Source organism: Grus americana, chromosome Z (assembly GCF_028858705.1).
Source record: "Grus americana isolate bGruAme1 chromosome Z, bGruAme1.mat, whole genome shotgun sequence".
Classification (NCBI taxonomy): domain Eukaryota; kingdom Metazoa; phylum Chordata; class Aves; order Gruiformes; family Gruidae; genus Grus; species Grus americana.
The window spans coordinates 77695844-77712752 of NC_072891.1; the positions used below are offsets into that span (position 1 = coordinate 77695844).

Consider the following 16909-nt stretch of genomic DNA (forward strand, 5'->3'; position numbering starts at 1 on the left):
TGCATGGTCACCACAGCGGGGACCGGGGGAGGACGGGCAGGAGGAGGGCCGCCGGACGGCGTCCAGCCTCTGCCTGGCAATTGCCGAATGACAGGTAGACGTGTCTCCGGGGTGGGGGGTCGAGTTGCTGCCCGCTCCTGCACCGTGTGGGAACAGGGAAAACGCCCCGGGGCCCGGTGACTCCAGCACAAAGGAGGGTGCCGGGGCCGGCCGGGGGCACGGCAGCGCTGGGCCGGGCGGGAGCAGCCGCAGCGGTGCCCAGGGGGGATCCCGCTCCCTCCCCTCCCCTCCGCTCCGCCCGCCCCTCCCCGGCCGGCCCCCGTCCCCTCCCTCCGCTCCGCAGCCGGGGCGGGGGGCTGGAAGCCAGGTCCGCCGCACGGGGAGGCAGAAGAAGAGAGGCGGGCGATGGGGAAGGACCCGCGGCCGTTATCTTCTTTAGGGCATCGTTAGGGGGGGAAAGGGGGCGGGAGGGGGCGAAAAAGAAGAAGGAGGAGGAAAAGGGAGGGCGTCCCCCGCCCCTCTCCACCGCGCCGAGGAGGGAGGGCGGACCACGATGCCCGGCTGGCGGGCGCTGCCCGCCCGTCCGCATGGAGACCGCCGCCCGTAGCGGAGCAGCCGCGCCGCACCGCGGGGTGAGCCGGGCTGGGCGGCTGCGGGAGGGCGCTGCGGGGGCTGCCCGTGCGGCCCCGCGGGGTGCGGAGGGCCGGGGCAGGGGGGCGGCGGGAGGCGACTGGGAGGCGACTGGGAGCCCGCTGCTGGGAGGTGCCTCCGGCCCGCCCGTGCGGCACCGTGTCCCGGGGTGGGGGTGCTCGGGGAGTGTTTGGCCTGCGGGAGTCAGGGCGACGCGGCTGCTTTCTGCTCCCCTCCCTCCCCGTTTCTGCCAGCCGAGACGGGCTGGGATGCGGGAGCTGACGGGTTTGTTTTCTGCACCTTCAGCATGCCTGGGATGCCCTGGAAGCAGTGCGGGGCCAGAGCCCGGGGAGCCGGCACCAGCCAGGGGCCGTGCGGGGCCGGTGCGGGCTCGCCGGTCGCCACGTGGCGAGCGGGGGACGCGGGGTGGCCCGCTGGGGCGAGGAGCGCGCTCGGAGGCAGCGGCGCGGTGACCGCGGTTCCTTTACGGAGGGCAGCTTTTCCACGAGAAGATGCCGGGCGGCCCCTGCCCCCGCCGCGGTGCTGCGGACGCGCCCCTTCCACGCGGGAACCTCCCCCTGAAAAGAGGGGTCCATCACCGCCGCCTCGGCTCCCCACCTCGGGGGAGCTGTGCAGGCTGGCACCTCGCTGGTGTCGGGGTCCCTGGGGAAGCGAACACCTCCCCCTCGCCCCAGCTCGCTGCCGGGGCAGCCCGTGGTACCGTCCGACCGCGTCTCTAGTGAAACCGAGTGGGTTGTCTTCGCCCGATAGTGGGGACAGAGCGGTGACTCCCACGAGCAGCCCCCGGAGAGGCGGTTGTCTGTGAAGGCAGACACCATGTTTCTGTTACTCTGTTCCCCGACAGTGCTCTTCTCCCCATCTCTCGCAGTGCTACAGAGTTGGTTGGCAGTTTGGGAGAAGACTGCATGCTGCGGTGGGGTGTGATGGATATGCTGCATGCAGGGAAAAGACACTTTGGAGCAGAGATGCAAAAATATCACTATATGCAATGTCCCTGTCGGGTCTGGCTGTTTTGAGAGACCTGGCCCTGAGTCTTTTTGCATCTCTAGAAAACCTAGGTGGTATCAAAGGGAAAAAATGCAGGCATTTTCATCAGCTGTCATTTACAGATTGCAGGTAGTGAGATGACACTTCCTAGCTGAAATCTGAGGTTGTACAATAGTTCTTTTGATCCCTCTGGGTGAGTACTTAAGAAATAAATGAGCAAGAGTAACAGTACTGGTCCTGCATGTGATGTGGTCTTTGTGGGGGGACACCTGGAACAGAGCAGGGACTTAAGGTGACAATCTCCCTCTTGCAAATGAGATAGGTATGGTGAGGAAAAGCAGAGGTCCTGGCTCTGTGCTCAGATTTCTGCCTGCTTCTGCTTGGACACAAGGAAGGAGTTTTTTTTAAAAACCTTTCAGTTTTGTACAATGGGGTCATGTGCTTTATTTGGGAAAGAAGGTTTCCAGAGGAATTACTGTGGAAGTGGTTCTCTGAGGCAGAGGCTACTCGGTGTGACTGTCCTCAGCCTTCGAATTTTAAGATACATTTTAGTCCGAGGACATTGCTGTGGACCTCCCTCTTTTTTAAGTCCCCTCACTACTCTCAGGTGTGATTTTTGGGGGGTCTGCTTCTGAAAATAAAGACAGGTAAGATCTTAGGAGAAGTATTTTCTGCATTTGTTCACAGGTAAGTCTGAATGTACTGTACAGGAGGAGAACCTGCTTTGGAGGCTTGACACAGGGGAGGAAAAAGGACAAAATTTAAATCAGCTGAGGATCTGTCAAGTATTGGGAGCTATGACAACAGCTGCCTACTATCTACCCTTATTTATTCGTATTCCTTCCTCTCCTCCTCAACTTTCATTGTTAGCTCTCACGTGGCATATATCAATGTTGGCTTATGCTCACTCTGGGTGGAAAACCAGTGATGCTGAAAAACATGCTAAACCCACATGTATCAACAAGGATGATACTCAGTGCTATTTCTCCTTTGATAGTGGATGTGAACTTGTTTCAGAATATGTAGATGTACTGAACAAAACTGTGCTAGTTGTTGGTGATTATTAACCTGTTTTCAACACACACAATAAAGAACATGCTTCCCCGCTCCCCCCCCCCCCCCCATTGATGAGACATCAGAGGAGAAGAAGAGCTGGTGGGGAACCGTATCCTTAATTCCTCAGCCATGCAGTCACATTGCTCAGTTACAGAACCTTTTGCTGGGTCTGTAATTGGAGACATATTTTAACTGAATTGAGAGAGTTCAGTAGCAAAAGAAGAAGATTTTTCAATTTGCAATTGCATCATAGCTGTCTTTTTTTTTAATACTGTACCTTAATTTGCTTTGACAGCTTTGATCATCATGAAAACTTCACTTTTTTTTTGTCACTCTTCCCTGCCTCTTTGTTCAGTAGTAGGAATCTAGATGCACTTTGTTGTTTTGAGAGGTTTTTTTAAATTGAAAAACATTTCCATAATTGTTACTTCATCAGATAGTATGTTGAACTGATTAGCCTACTTTCTAGTGTTCTAATTTATCTTCTTAACAGTTTTTGCAGCCACAGATATCTTGTAGTTCTGTAGGTAATACAACAACATGGAGGAAGCATATTTTTCCGGCTGTGTTCAGGGGGACCTATTGTGACTATCACTTTGACTGCGATATTATTGTGGAATTGTCATTTATCATGGAACTAGGTCCTCAAGACATGCAAACTTCTCTAATGGAAAACAGCTACATATCATCCATCCTTAAAAGAAACATTTTTTTTAATCCACTAATGCTGGTCTACTGTAGAAAGCTGCACATAGAAAGACTAACTTTTTAAGTAGGCAACTCTTCAAGAGTAAGATAATTTCCCCCCATCATTTTTTCCTGAAAATAAAGGTAGAACAAAGACAAATTCTGTAGTGCTGATGCCAGAAGCCTTTGTGAACCTTTCTTTTCTCTCTACTGGTTAATGCCAAGCAAATCTGTGATACGTGAATCTAGATTTCACTCAAGGGTGCTGAAATCAGTTGTGCCACCTTGTTCTAAGAGACTGAAATCAGAGTGGTTATTTCTTGGGAAGTGAGAGCACCCCTGCTTATGACAGCTTAAGTCTTAAAGCCTTTGCTTGGTTTTTAGTCCATTCCTTCCCAGGTGAGATTCCCATGTGAACTAAACACGTTCGGTTTTGTTCTGTCAACTTGATTGGCAGCCAGGAGGTTAGTTCTTCAGAACTGGCTGCATAGTGTCTGCCATGGCTCAGACTGGGGGTCTGTGATGCTCTCTGCTTTGAATTTCCCAGCCTGGGAGGAAATCCATGCTTTTCGGATAGTCTGGCTTGATATTACATTCAGCTCTGCAGATTTAGCCCAATACTCTTCACAGACCATGTTTTCTTTCTTTTTGCATTTTGCTTTCTCTCTTTTTTTTTTTTTTTTTACCTGATCACAGACAGAAAAGACTGGATGCAAACATCTATCTGAAAACCCAGTTGTTCTCTGAATAACACCCAAAGCTCTTGGGGTTTTTAGCAGGTGAATGTTTGGATGGGGCATAAACACAAAACTAGCAGCCAACATGTTTATTGCTACTAGTGTGCAAAATTGGTGCTGCAGCTTGCCCTCTCTTACCTATTTAGGCATTGTTTGATGGGTTTGCATATCCAGGGTGGAACTTGCTTTTCAATGCTGCTTTTCAGAAATGCTTGCTTGGCAGCAGCTGAGAGGACAGTTGTGAGTGGCATTGTTGTTCACGATGCATGCCCTGATTCTGAAAATCTCATGTTTTTGTTAAAATCATGCTACCATCAATGTCTATTGGATGGCATGAACAAGCGTTGAAAAAGGGAGGCTACAGAATCAGTAGCTAAGCTGAGTAATCATTAGCTGGGTTGTTAGATATGGAGTCAGCATTCATAGAATGGTTTGGGTTGGAAGGGACCTCAAAGCCCATCTAGTTCCAACCCCCCAGCTGCGGGCAGGGTCACCCTCCACTAGACCACGTTGCCCAAAGCCTCATCCAACCTGGCCTTGAACACTTCCAGGGATGGCACATCCACAGCTTCTCTGGGCAACCTGTGCCAGTGCCTCACCACCCTCACAGTAAAGAATTTCTTTCTAACATCTAATCTAAGATGTAACCATTTTCTGCCTTTTTGGAAAACCTGCTGCATTGGTAGCCTGTACCCTGTGCACTGTCAAAACAGCACTATACAGCTTGTCTGTGTTGTCAACAGTCAGACCTCCTTACAGTCTGTAACTGCCTGAATCATCTGTAACAGTGATGGTGGCAATCCCACCCATTTGTAAGGAATGGAGGGTAGCATCATTCATATGGTAATCTTTGTAGTGCTACTTTTTTTTTTTTTCTAATAAGCAAGTGGATCACAGTCTGTCCATCCTCTCAAAAGACAAGATAAGTTTCCTTACCCAAGTGGGTTTCTGTGTTCTATCTATTTCAAAAGGGTCAAACTTTTGCTAGTGTGGGGTGCAGGACATCCCACCACAGCGTCTGGTGTGTCTTGTGCAGCTGCCAAGCTTTCTGGTTATAGTGAAAATCATATGGGAGTGATTGAGGACATAATAAGTTGGAAAGGGGTGGCCACAGGCGGGGGAGCAGGGACCGATGCGCTTATATGTATAAGACAGTGTTTTGATCTGTTTTTCTGAAGGATTCATGCTGAGTTATTCTCTCGTCTTAACCAGAATGAGAATTAGCTTCACGGCAGATCCACGTGCACAAATGTGCTAATCATTGATTTACCAGCACAAATGTAAAGGCATGCCGTACATTGCTAACTAACAGAATTGGACATCCTTTGCATTTGGAGTAAGGTTTCTGCTTTTCTTGTTTTAAAGGTGTCGCTTTTACTCATGACACTACAAGGTGGTCACGTTTCCACACATCCTCTACTCCTTTAAGCCATTTGTTTAAATAGCCTTGACAATGCACCCCTCCTTTGATTTTTATTTTCTCTTTGTTGTGCTTTAGCAAGTGGAGGGGCTGATTCTTTGCTCAGAAAAGTTATCCTATGGAGGAGCAACATTTAGAGTTAATGGCTGTTATTAGTGATGACAAGGAGGTTTGCAGAATTCATGGCAATTGTGAGACACTGGCTCTTTTAATGGCTCTAAGTCCACTATTACTATCTAGATGGTGGAACTGATTTTAAAATTGAGCTCTGCACACTTGCAAAACCGAGCCTCATTCCTAAGCCTCTCTGAGGACAGATGCTGTATAAATCTCAAGAAACATGTCTGAATCTCATGCCTGATCTCCCTGGCATAGTCTCATCTGAGTGACCTGAATGCCTGCTTAGAGTTTGTCAAAGCTAATGAGTTTCTAGAGAAGCTGAGGGTTGGACCCGCTTCGAAGAGTTGCCCTGCTCAGTAACTCAAATGGGAGCATGAGACTTCAGTGTGAATTTTCATAGATGTTTCTTGTGCTGCTTTTTATGGCTTTGCTGAGGCACCAGTGAATTCAGAATCCTGCTTCACCATCCATCAGTTTAAATCAATCAAAAGGAGAGGAGGAGGAGAAAAAAATCCAACTTCGATGGAAACACACATACTGCAGAAGGCAGTTGTATCACATTTGTATTCTGCTGCATGTTTCTGTCACCCACGCTTGTGAAATACTCAGTGACAACAAAATGAAGTATGTTTAATTTCCACATATATAATAATTTATTGTATTTGCTGAGTAATTACTGGTAGCTCTTCTATAGTAACTTACTTTTCTTACTTATTCCAGCCCTTCTTTCATTTCTTGTGCATGGAGGGGGGTGTTTAATAACACATGAACGGAAAAGAAAGTCACTTTGTATTGGCTATTTGTTTTTAAATTGACTGAGATGTTCAACAAGAAACTTGAAAAATATAATTTCATAAAACACAGCTGGGATTTTTCGAGCATCCCATGAGAACCATTTACGGGAGAAAGGAAGGGCATTGGAAGAATGAAGAATCATTGTAGAAGTGTGCCTTTTCTTCCCTAAAACACCTAAGTCACTCCCCTTTGTGCTCGAAGCTTGCTTGCAATACCAATGAAACACACCCAGTAACCTGTCAGAATAACACAGTTCTGATGGCAACGCTGTCAACAGAGGAGGGAACATACAAGTGTGTGTGGAACAGGAGTGTTTGCACATACTTTGATGTGACTTAGAGATGTATCAGGTAGCTCAAAACCTTTGCTAGGTTGCAGAACCATTGGCTGTAGTCTACCAAGCTGAAAGTGGAACAGATTTTAAAGAACTACACGTGAAAAATTAATTGGCAGTGGGTCATCTTTGCAACTGAGGTAGTCAGGGATTTGAATTGCTGGTAGAGAGGGGAAGAAATATGTGGTGATAGTTGGTGTGTTTCTGCAGAGGAGGATCAGGTCAGTCAGAAGACAACAGTCTCCAGTGTTAGGCTTCTAACACTGCTCTGAGTCAAGGGAATTTCAGGTCTCCTCAGTGCAAGTGTAAGCCACAAACTGATGAAGGTTTCACATCCTTGCATCACTCAGACAAATTAGTCTCGGTTATGTGGAGGATACAGTGAATGTTATTTGGAAAGACATGAGAAGATGTAACACAGTTTGTCAGTCATGAAAGCCATCAGGAGCAAGTAATGTGTTTCAGCAAATAAAATAACAGAAAAATAAAATACCGTTCAAGATACACCCAGCTTCCTGAGGCTTTCATTGAGACCGTACTACTCGCTGGCTGCACGGGGCTGTGTACTCCAAATGCAGACATTAAGCGGTGTCCTAGCCACACGGTTGCAGGCTGGTTTTCTGTGCTGATGAGCATCAGAGGGCAGCCCTTTGCAGCAGCCTGTGGTACTGGGAAAACTAGAGGTGGGTCATGGGTTGTGCACTGCAACCACATTGCTACTGTGAGGCTGCCAAAAGCATGAGAAAAATCAGTGGTACATGATCACTTCAGGCACCGCTACAGCAGTGAATGGAGAGGGCCCATTGTTTATGTGGGGTTGTCACATACAGTACATCTGCTTCTGCTCTCATGCATGCCCTTGCACATGAAGCCAGTGACTCAAGTATCTGAGAAACATCTTGGAAATTTTCAGATATCTTAGGTTAGATAAGGACAGAGGCGACTGAAAGGAAAGAAAATGAGAGGTTTGGTGATACCTAACTCGAGCTTTATACAGAAGCTGTAATGATAATGCAGAGATAGCGTAAGGCCACATTAATCTGCCCTGCCACCTGTCCTAGAGGAGATGTAATTCACATAAGCAAAACAGCACCTGACCCACCCGAGGGCTGTCACTGAGTTCTGCTCATGGAGGAGCTGGACTGTGTATGACTTGCATCAGCTAACAGATTATGCAAGGCAGATGCATAATATAACTAATTCACAGGTGTTCAGCGAGAAAAGCAGTGTCTGTGCCACAAGGAATGATCTTTAAAGAGAAGCTGTTCAAGTACTATATGCCAATCATTCACTTGTGTGATCTGTATGAAAAAGGAGGAGATTTTGACTAGAACTGGCTGGTCTATGACTTTGTTTCTCTTATGCAGGCAGTTTCCATAGCAAAATAAAATTCTGGAACATATAGATTTCTGCCAAAAACTACTCAGTTTTGAAAAGTTTTGGCCCAAAACATTGAGCAGAAATTATGCATACATTTTTTTTGCTGTAGAGCTGTTTTTTGGAGGGTTTGTTTTATGTTTACTTAAAATTGCAAACATAAAATGATCCACCATTTTGAGTTGCATTAGGGTTTGTTTGTTTGTTTGTTTGTTTTTTGTTTGTTTATTTCCAGCTGAGTGTGAGGGTTTATCTGTTGTATTGGGTCTGGCTGAGATGGAGTTAATTCTCCCCATAGCAGCCCTCATGGTGCTGTGCTGTGTATTGGTTTCTGTGTTGTGTTAGTGTCTTGAGTTTGGCAGAAAAGATTCTACTTTTGACTTTGGTTATCTAGAGTAAGAGAAGGGATGTGGAGCTTGAAGTAACAAAAAGAGATTAAGGATCAAGTGAAGGTCCCCTCTGTCTACAAATTCTGTTTGTGTACACATCTGTGTTCATTAATTGGATTCTTATTGAGATTTTCTTGAGTTTGTGGTTCTCTGATAGAAATAAGAGGTAAAGTAGGACAGCAGAGAACCAGGATGGAAATTGTTTTGGGTTCACCAAAGCCATAAGCTGTTTTTCTTGCTTACAAGAAGAAAACACGTCATTTCAGATAGAATTAAATACTTTGTTTGCTTTGTACTATTGTTTTGTCTCTTCATGCTTTGCAGCTTCTTTTTGTAAAAAAACTTCTTTTATTTACCTAGAGTTCAATTTTGAAAATACCTGCTGGAGTTGTTGACCGAAAGCACACCCCCAGACCCCTCCCCAAGAACTGACTGCATTTGTCCCTACAGAAAACAGACCATCAAAGGCAGATTTTCCTGCCTCTCTGGTAACCGATCTTGAAATAAAAGACTGAGATGCACTTTTGTTTTAAACCTCTAGCAATCTTGTTGCCTAAGCATGACATCAGTTCTCATTTCTGATCACCACAAGAGTCATGAATAAGCTATTTGCATGAAGAAACATTAATGGCAGGCTAAACAAAGAGTAACAGAAAGACACCCTGGCTGGAATGGCAAAAAATGAGTAAGTATCATTGACCTTGTGCTCCTGCTGGCTTTGTTCTCTAAATAGGAATATATAGGCCAAGGAAATGGTAAATAAGCTTGCTGACATTTTTTCAATACTGATAGCTCTGCATTTCCTGGCATGATAGTCTGTAGTTTCCAGTACATAATGATCTGCAATTAATCTGCAGTCATTTATCCAATCAAATGCTCATGTCTTTGGAATCAACACCACTAGGTGCTCAAAGGAAAAGCAAAGCTCTTCCGAGATCAACTAATCCATTTTGAGAAGGAGCTCATCCTGTAACATCTTTCAGCCCAGCAGCCTTATAAACATTCTTTCAGTGCTGAAAAAACCATTACTATCAGATAATTGATGTTATTTGAAAATAATATTGATAGTATTAATTACTATTTGACATAAACTGTTTTCTGTCTCAGGTTAGACAAAGTTGACTTAGGGATGGATGTTAGTACCATTCTTGGTGATCTGGAGTTAGGACAAGAGAAGGAATACGTTGTTCCTTCAGCACATGACTTTGAGATTTGTATTTCTCATCCATGTCCAGGATACCGTCAATGCACAGATCATCATTACCCTAACATACTGTTGAACTGGGCTGTGGGAGATACTTGCTTTGAAAATGATTGTGTTGCTCATTGCCACATCCCTGGCAGTAGCTGAAGACGTTAGTCCACAATGTGAGTGTCCTCTTTGGACAGCACTTTCTTTTTGGTCTCTGGCTGATGCAACATTGCAAAGAGAGATTGACAGCCAAAGAGGAGAATATGCTGCTTTCCTCAGGAGAATATGGCAGTGATGATGATGATGATACACACCCAGTGACTGAAGTTTTCCACTGTCGACTTCAGCATTACCAGGAAGGAAATTTCTGACTAAATTTGCAATTTATTTTTTTTTAAGTATTTTAAGAAGTTATTTTTTGATGCTAAAAATAGCTACTTGACTAGTGTTTTAGAACACACTAGATTTTTCCTGCAAGTTTTCATTTGCCTACCAGAACCCACCTTGGCCAACATACAACCCTGTCTTCCTCAGTCATTTCTTCTTGGGAAACTAACATCTTCATAACACTTTCTTAAATTATTAATGTTGCCATGCTTTTATAATGGTAAGGCTTCATTTATCTTAAGAAGAATTCCTCCCCTGGCTTCATTTATACAGTAGAGACAGTTTCTGCTGCTGTCAGAGACTTAATCTGATGGATGTATCTTACAGGCCTTAAAGATGACTTAATCTGGTCCAAAGTTATTCATGGGGTTCTTGGCTGAATAACTCAGTGAAATGGCTTCACAGATCTAAAATACACATACCAGAGAGCAGATGTTTGGTTGCATTACTTCTTTTATGGGGCAGGAAAATATGCTTATAAGTGTGAACAATATGAGTTCTAAAGACAGGAGGACTTCTTAGAAATGGTAATGTTGAAAGAACAGAATGATTTGTTGAGTAGAGGCTACGTTTCATTATTCTTTTGATATGTGTTTGTGTGACTCCTAAATTCCTGCTGAGATCATGCTGATTCCTGATTCCAAGATGTTTGCCCTGGTACAGAGGGCTAGAAAAACACATGCTCAGCTTTATATCCCATTATACAGTTTTCATACTAAATGTTACTATGGAGTGCATGGAGACCACACTTGCTATTTGCAGTGATGTGATGTGGAATGATTTTAAAAAATCTTATTGGAACAATAGAAAGCAATCATTTTAAATGTGCCATTCCTCTTCCTTGTTATTCAAGGTAGGGACAGATAGCCATAGCAAAATACTGAGTATTACTGCTTGTAGAATTTGATTTAGCTCAGTGATCTTCAGCAGCAGCCAGTTGATGATGCAGGTAATTTAAAAAAAAAAAGGAAAAAAAAAGTATTTATTATAAAGCATTCAACAAAGGAAATAGGCAGGAATAAAATCTACGCTGTTTTATGAAGAGAAGTGAATGAGTCAGGCAGTAAATAGTATGTTAATCAGAACAGAGAGAGCACAGTGACCATTTCAAGTAAATCTTACCAAATCACAGGACAGACAAGCACATTTTGAGACTTTTGCATTCTGTGCCTCAGTGAAGAGGTACTGTCAGTACCTAAATAGGTTTTGAACAGCATCAAATGGCTCCATGGGCAGAGAGAAAGAGGGATAATAGGAGGTCAGGATACCCGAGTCCTCCTGGACTTGAGGCCAGTGCATTTTCTTTGTGTGGTGCTTTGTCCCTTGTCATCTCTCCATCCTCTTTTAATAGACAAAGCCATTTTTTTCTCTTTCCATGCCCTTTGCCCTGAAGCCAGATACATGGGGTGTCTATCTCAGGACTCAATCCAGGCATATTCATCTCCTTCATCCTCCTCAACAACTTTTCATGTACCTTAACCTTAAGCTTTTTCTGCTTTGTATGACTGCTTTGGTGTGATTCTGTGAGTTGTGCAACTCTTCTGGGGTTTGTTTACTTCTATGTATCCAGTGGCAAAGCCTTCAACAGCCTGGCTGGCAAGAGTCAGATCCTTTTCAGGTTTGTTCCCAGCTTGGCTTCCTGAGAAGTCTGGTGTTCTCTGACCTTGCTTGGGTGTCCAGCCTTGGCCGTCCTTGATATACTGGTCTTCTCAATCCTTAATTACTTTTGTCTCTTACAGTTTTGATTTCATCTACCTATGATGAAGAGAGAAGGAGGAAACTGAGACTTTCTCAGTAACTGCAATATATCAGGAAAGTAAACTGAGATTACTTGCAAGTATTAGTTAAGCCATTCTTGGTAGTAATTGCAGTTTTGAGTTTGTTTTAAACCTTAACAGCCTCAGTGAGAGACTCAAAGTTTTGGTCAAATTGTCAGTGATTCAAGATTGGTGCTTTTTAAAATTATTTGCTTTTGCGCCTTCAAACAATTCTGGAAGGTTTTGCTGATGAGTTGTGGAGCTCAGGAGGTAATAGAAATATTTCAGTTCAGGTGAGTGACAGATGGGAATTAGAAACTGTTTTTCAGAACTTCTGTCTCCCTCTGCATTAGTGTAGCAGAAGCAGTTCATGCCCTGTTTTATCAGTTTGCTGTAAACAGCAGCTGAACAGTTGAGCAGTGACAGCTTGCAAACAAATGCTGAGGTGCTGGGAGGGTGTAGCTGTTACCGTGAAAGTTGTGCAAAACTTCACGTTTATTGTATCTATGTACAGCGTATCCATGTGTGATGAATATAAGTTACCATAGATATAGCTAGACTTCACTGGGAAGGCAGAAGGCAGGTGATAATGATATAAAGTGGAGGTGGAGAAGGAAGGGAATGACATGGTGCAAATGGTAGTGGTTCTGTGAGCATCAGTTGTTGTTGGCAAGTCTTACGGGAATGGGGCTTGGTCTCTGTTGCCATCCCGTTTTCTTTCTTCCTTCCAGATTGAACAGAAGCTGGGATCCCCCCACTTGATCCTGGGGTCTGTGCTCATGCATATATTACATAGAATGTCCTATCTCTAAACCAGTCCTATACTGCAGAGCTGTTATTTCAGGGTTAAGGCTACGTGGCTTCTTACTTATGAGTCTACAGCACTTTTAGCTCTCCTCTCCTCTGCTTCTGCACTTGGAACATGCACTTGATTTGACCTGTGCAAACAGGCAAGGAGTTTCATTCACTGGTCTTTTAAACAGTGTAATGTATGTCTTGTCTCAAGAACATCCTCTAAAAAGGCATCTAAGCTTTACAAGTATCTTCCAGAGAAGCATATGTTTCTTTCCTCTCTCTTTCTGTCTATGCATGAAGGTACAGTTTGTGGTACTGATCTGTTGACAATAGCCTGGTTTGTTGCAGCCAGTGGGGTTACACTGGTTTCTAGCAGAGGATGGCATATGCCATGTGACAGGTGAAATACAACCCTGTGCAGGTAGCCTAAGTTTTATGTACTACATACACAGCATTGGGTGGATTGAGTGGAGTGAAATTAAGCCAAATGGAAAAGCGATTTGAGTTTTTATCTCATTTCTGGTTTACTCAGGATAAGCAGTGATTAATGCAGGCACTCAAACTCTAATAGTTACTTAAAAATTGTTCATTTTTTAGAAATCTTCATTCTGCTAATGAAGTCTCAACTCCCATCTTGGCCATTGTTACAGCCTTGAAAATGACACAGAAACAAAAAATAAATTGCAAACTGAAATCTATGGGTATCCACATTTCAATATAAATGCCAGGTCTTTTGATGTCAACTCATTCACATTTTGGAATGAGATTTCTCTGTTGCAGTGTTTTTTGTAGAATTTGATAAGTCTTTAATTCTCTTGAACTTTTAATGGCAAAGCTTCTACTGATTCAGTGGGATCAAGGCTTGACCCAGTATTTGCAAGTGCTGTAACCCCCCCAGAACTTAAGTTTTATCTTGCTTTCATAAAAATGGCTAATGCCTAAAATAAATAATTAAATAAATTGACTTTCTCTCCTTGATTTCAAATGTTTTCAAGGAGACAGTTTCACAGTACAGTTCTTGTGTTTGTTTATAAGCACTTAATGCTGCGCATGCTGACATGCTGTGAACACCGATTTATTAACGCATTTCTCTTCCAGCCACATGTGTGTTTGGCTGTTTTAAGTCAGGCCTCAGTATATGCTCAACTTTTTTTTCTGTTACCTCCCACTCTGCTTTGCTAGCCTTGTCTCCCAATCTCACAACCTAACAGAAAGACAGTCAAATCAAATTAGGTTCTCTGACACAAAAAAAGAGCTTGCTCAAATGTACCTTTACATTGAAGAGCTGCTAACACCAAGAGACTTCTTCGAAAAGTTTCACTTCTTGGTGATTTGGCCAGAAAGCAAATGGTGAGGATATAAATTAGCTTGACAGAAATGGCAAGGATGGGTTCTCTGATGCAGTTAGGTATGAGCCTTTACCTGGCTGTCCAGGGACTAGGAAGAAACTGTAGGTAAGTTTATTATCCTGCAGTCTGCTACTGCCCGCTGAGCACCTGGAGGCTGCTGCTGTTCAGGTGGGATACGGAGTGTGATACGTGACTGCTCTGATGCCTTTATACCAGTCCTAATATATGTGGTTGGAAGTGCAGCTTTGCTGCTGCTGAGTGGATACTGATCAGGAGCCCAAGCTACTCACATTTCCAGTAACTACCTGCCTAATCAGCATCATCCTGAAGAGGGTACCTGGGGAGATCAATCATAATATAGTCTTTCTGAGCTTGAAGAAGCCAGGCCCTTGAGATGGGTTGCTACAAGTGGTATCTTTTAGCTAGATGTGGATGTAAAGGGAAAGACTGGCTAAGAGTTAAAATGCTCTAAACAAAAGCAGTGGGCATGTAACTGAGAGAGATTTGGCTGAGGAAAGGTGGTTTTAGTATGCCTTTTGCCTTTCAACAGGCTTCTCTAACCATCAAAGGTTCACATAATACAAAGAAAATTAGGCTAGAATGGAAAAGTACTTAATTAAAATGTTAGTCTCACTTTGTTACCCACTTGTTACTATCGTGGCATAGCTGAGTTTGTTAATGAGATATGCCAATTATAGATGTTTTCCTTCTCAAAACTGTAGGGGAAAAAACATTTTTAAGGTCAATTGCTTTGTCTTTTTATTTTAAAAAGAAGCTATACTCCTTTTTGTAATGGTTTTGAAAAATAGGTTTTGAGGAAAGGACAATTACCATGGTCAAAATGAAAAATGAAAAAAAAAAGCACCAATTTTAGAATTCTTTTAATGCATGTATTTTTAAACCCAATCCATTCAACTAAAATGCAGTTCCCTTCTGTGCATGATGAAAAGGAAGAAATGGTAAGAAATTGAAATTTAGGAAAAAATGAATATTATGTGAAATTTGATCATATGCCAAGCAATTTTCCCTGACAGATTTTCTGTAATGCAAGGGTGTGTTCCTAAGTAGCAGATTTCCTTTTTTATCATAAGGCTGTTACATTAGTGGACATGATTCTCACACTGTTCTTCACATGAACACATGCTTCAAGTAGAAGTATTTACCAGTGGCAGTTAAATTGCTTCTCCTCTCGAAGGCCTGTGATCTTTGGATAAAAGGTGGGAGAATATCTTGATGCTCAATTTTTTTTATCATCTCTGCTGTTCCTTGTGAGGATGCGTTTTCCTTTTTTGTCTGAAAGCCTGCTCCTTGACCTTTCTCCAGCAGCCCCATGAGGGCTGGCTCTGTGAATGTTGTTTGCTGCTGCCAATCAAGATCTACGTTCTCCAAGCACAACTACATGCAAGCCTGGCTGGACACGCAGGGCCATGCTCTGCTGACACTTGCATCTGTGCAATCTATTTGAAGTCTTGTTAAGGAAGAGCAGAACTTAGCCCTCTGCATTCTCTAATGGATTTCACTTGCCTGTGCCATGGGATTCGTTTTGTCTCTGTTACAACCTCACGCTGAACCCTCCTGCTGCTCTTACCTTCTACCCTCTTACTTTAACTCTCTCTGGAAAGGCATCAAAGCTAACCTCTTCTGTCCTTCTGGCTTCACAGTATAAATTTATTTGCATTGTTCTTCTTTTAGAATGATAGCAAAGCTAATGTCTACAACATATCTCTCTCACGCTGTGAAAAAATTCTATTTATTTCACCACAGTCACAGTGGGGTGGTCTGTAGGAGTCAGGCAAAGCAAAGTCTGGGTGTGCTTCACTTCCCTAAACCCAAAAGAGGAAAAGTGACACCAGTGATGTACAGCAATCTCTCTGTGAACAGTAGCAGTGCTTCTTCACCCTTTTCATCAGCCCTAAAAACATTTCACAGGAAATATTCCTGCAGCCAGCCAGAAGCTGAGAGAGGAGATTATTGGTTTTAGAAATGCAGTTTTTCAGAGTTCCACGTTTCTCAGTTAGAGTTTCTATTAACTTCTCTGTGCTTGGGTAAGCTCAGCATACAGCAAAGAGAAGGATTAATATATAAGAGTGGTTTTTACTGTCCTCCACTCCTTCTACTTGATCTTACTGTGCTCTGTTCCTCTGTGACCACTGTCCAGACAAAGCCTCCTGAGAGACAAAGCCTCCTGTTTCACACCAGCTTCCAGCAGCCAGCTCAGGTGGAATTGGCCACTTAGAGTAGTAGCAGAAGGCTCAAAATGAAAGAGTATTCACCCTGCTGCTTGGGTGGTTTTAGTCGCATCCCAGGAGGTACCTCAGGCCTGATTCAGGTACACGTTTGAGGGTTGAAGTTGTGGGGTTGGTTGATGTGCAGACAGCCTGCAGTACCTGCAGCTGATGGTTCTGTGCAAAGCCATGCGGTGCCATACAAAGTCATGCGAGCTTGGGAACACTATAGTTACATTTCCCTGGGCAGACAATAACACTAATGAAAAGCTGATGGTTGAACCCCACCAGTGACCTTTTTTGTGGCACTGCCATTGGGTTGAGCATCCACCGTAGGGTGGTGGTAGGAACCTTCGTCTGGGAGGTGGGAGAGCTGACACTTCACCTGCCTGAAACTGCCTTGAATACAGACCATCTCAAGCAAAGGCAGCATGCAATGTGTGATTTGAGGTGGAAACACAGAGCAGCCATATCTCCAAAACCCTTTCTCAGCTCCCGTTGCAGCTTCAGTGTGCTGTGAGCATACTCCTAGGTCTCTGGCCCTGCTCATCAGGCAGGACAGCTAGTTAGAGGACACTGCTCAAAGCAGCCCCAGCCCTAGAGCTGCTCAATGCATCTGCCCAGGAAATGGAGGTGTTTGTAGGAATGGGA

At 44.0% G+C, this 16909-nt stretch overlaps 1 protein-coding gene across 2 annotated transcripts in view; it reads left to right on the top strand.

Annotated features, from left to right (window-relative positions):
• Positions 1–386: 386 nt before the first annotated feature.
• Positions 387–16909, top strand: part of PLPPR1 (phospholipid phosphatase related 1) — a 136545-nt gene continuing 120022 nt past the window's right edge. The window contains exon 1 of one of the 2 annotated variants that reach the window (XM_054810330.1): positions 387–632. The gene's annotated coding sequence lies outside the window, so the exon portion shown is untranslated. The remainder of the gene's footprint in view (positions 633–16909) is intronic. The other variant, XM_054810329.1, reaches the window with a different exon arrangement.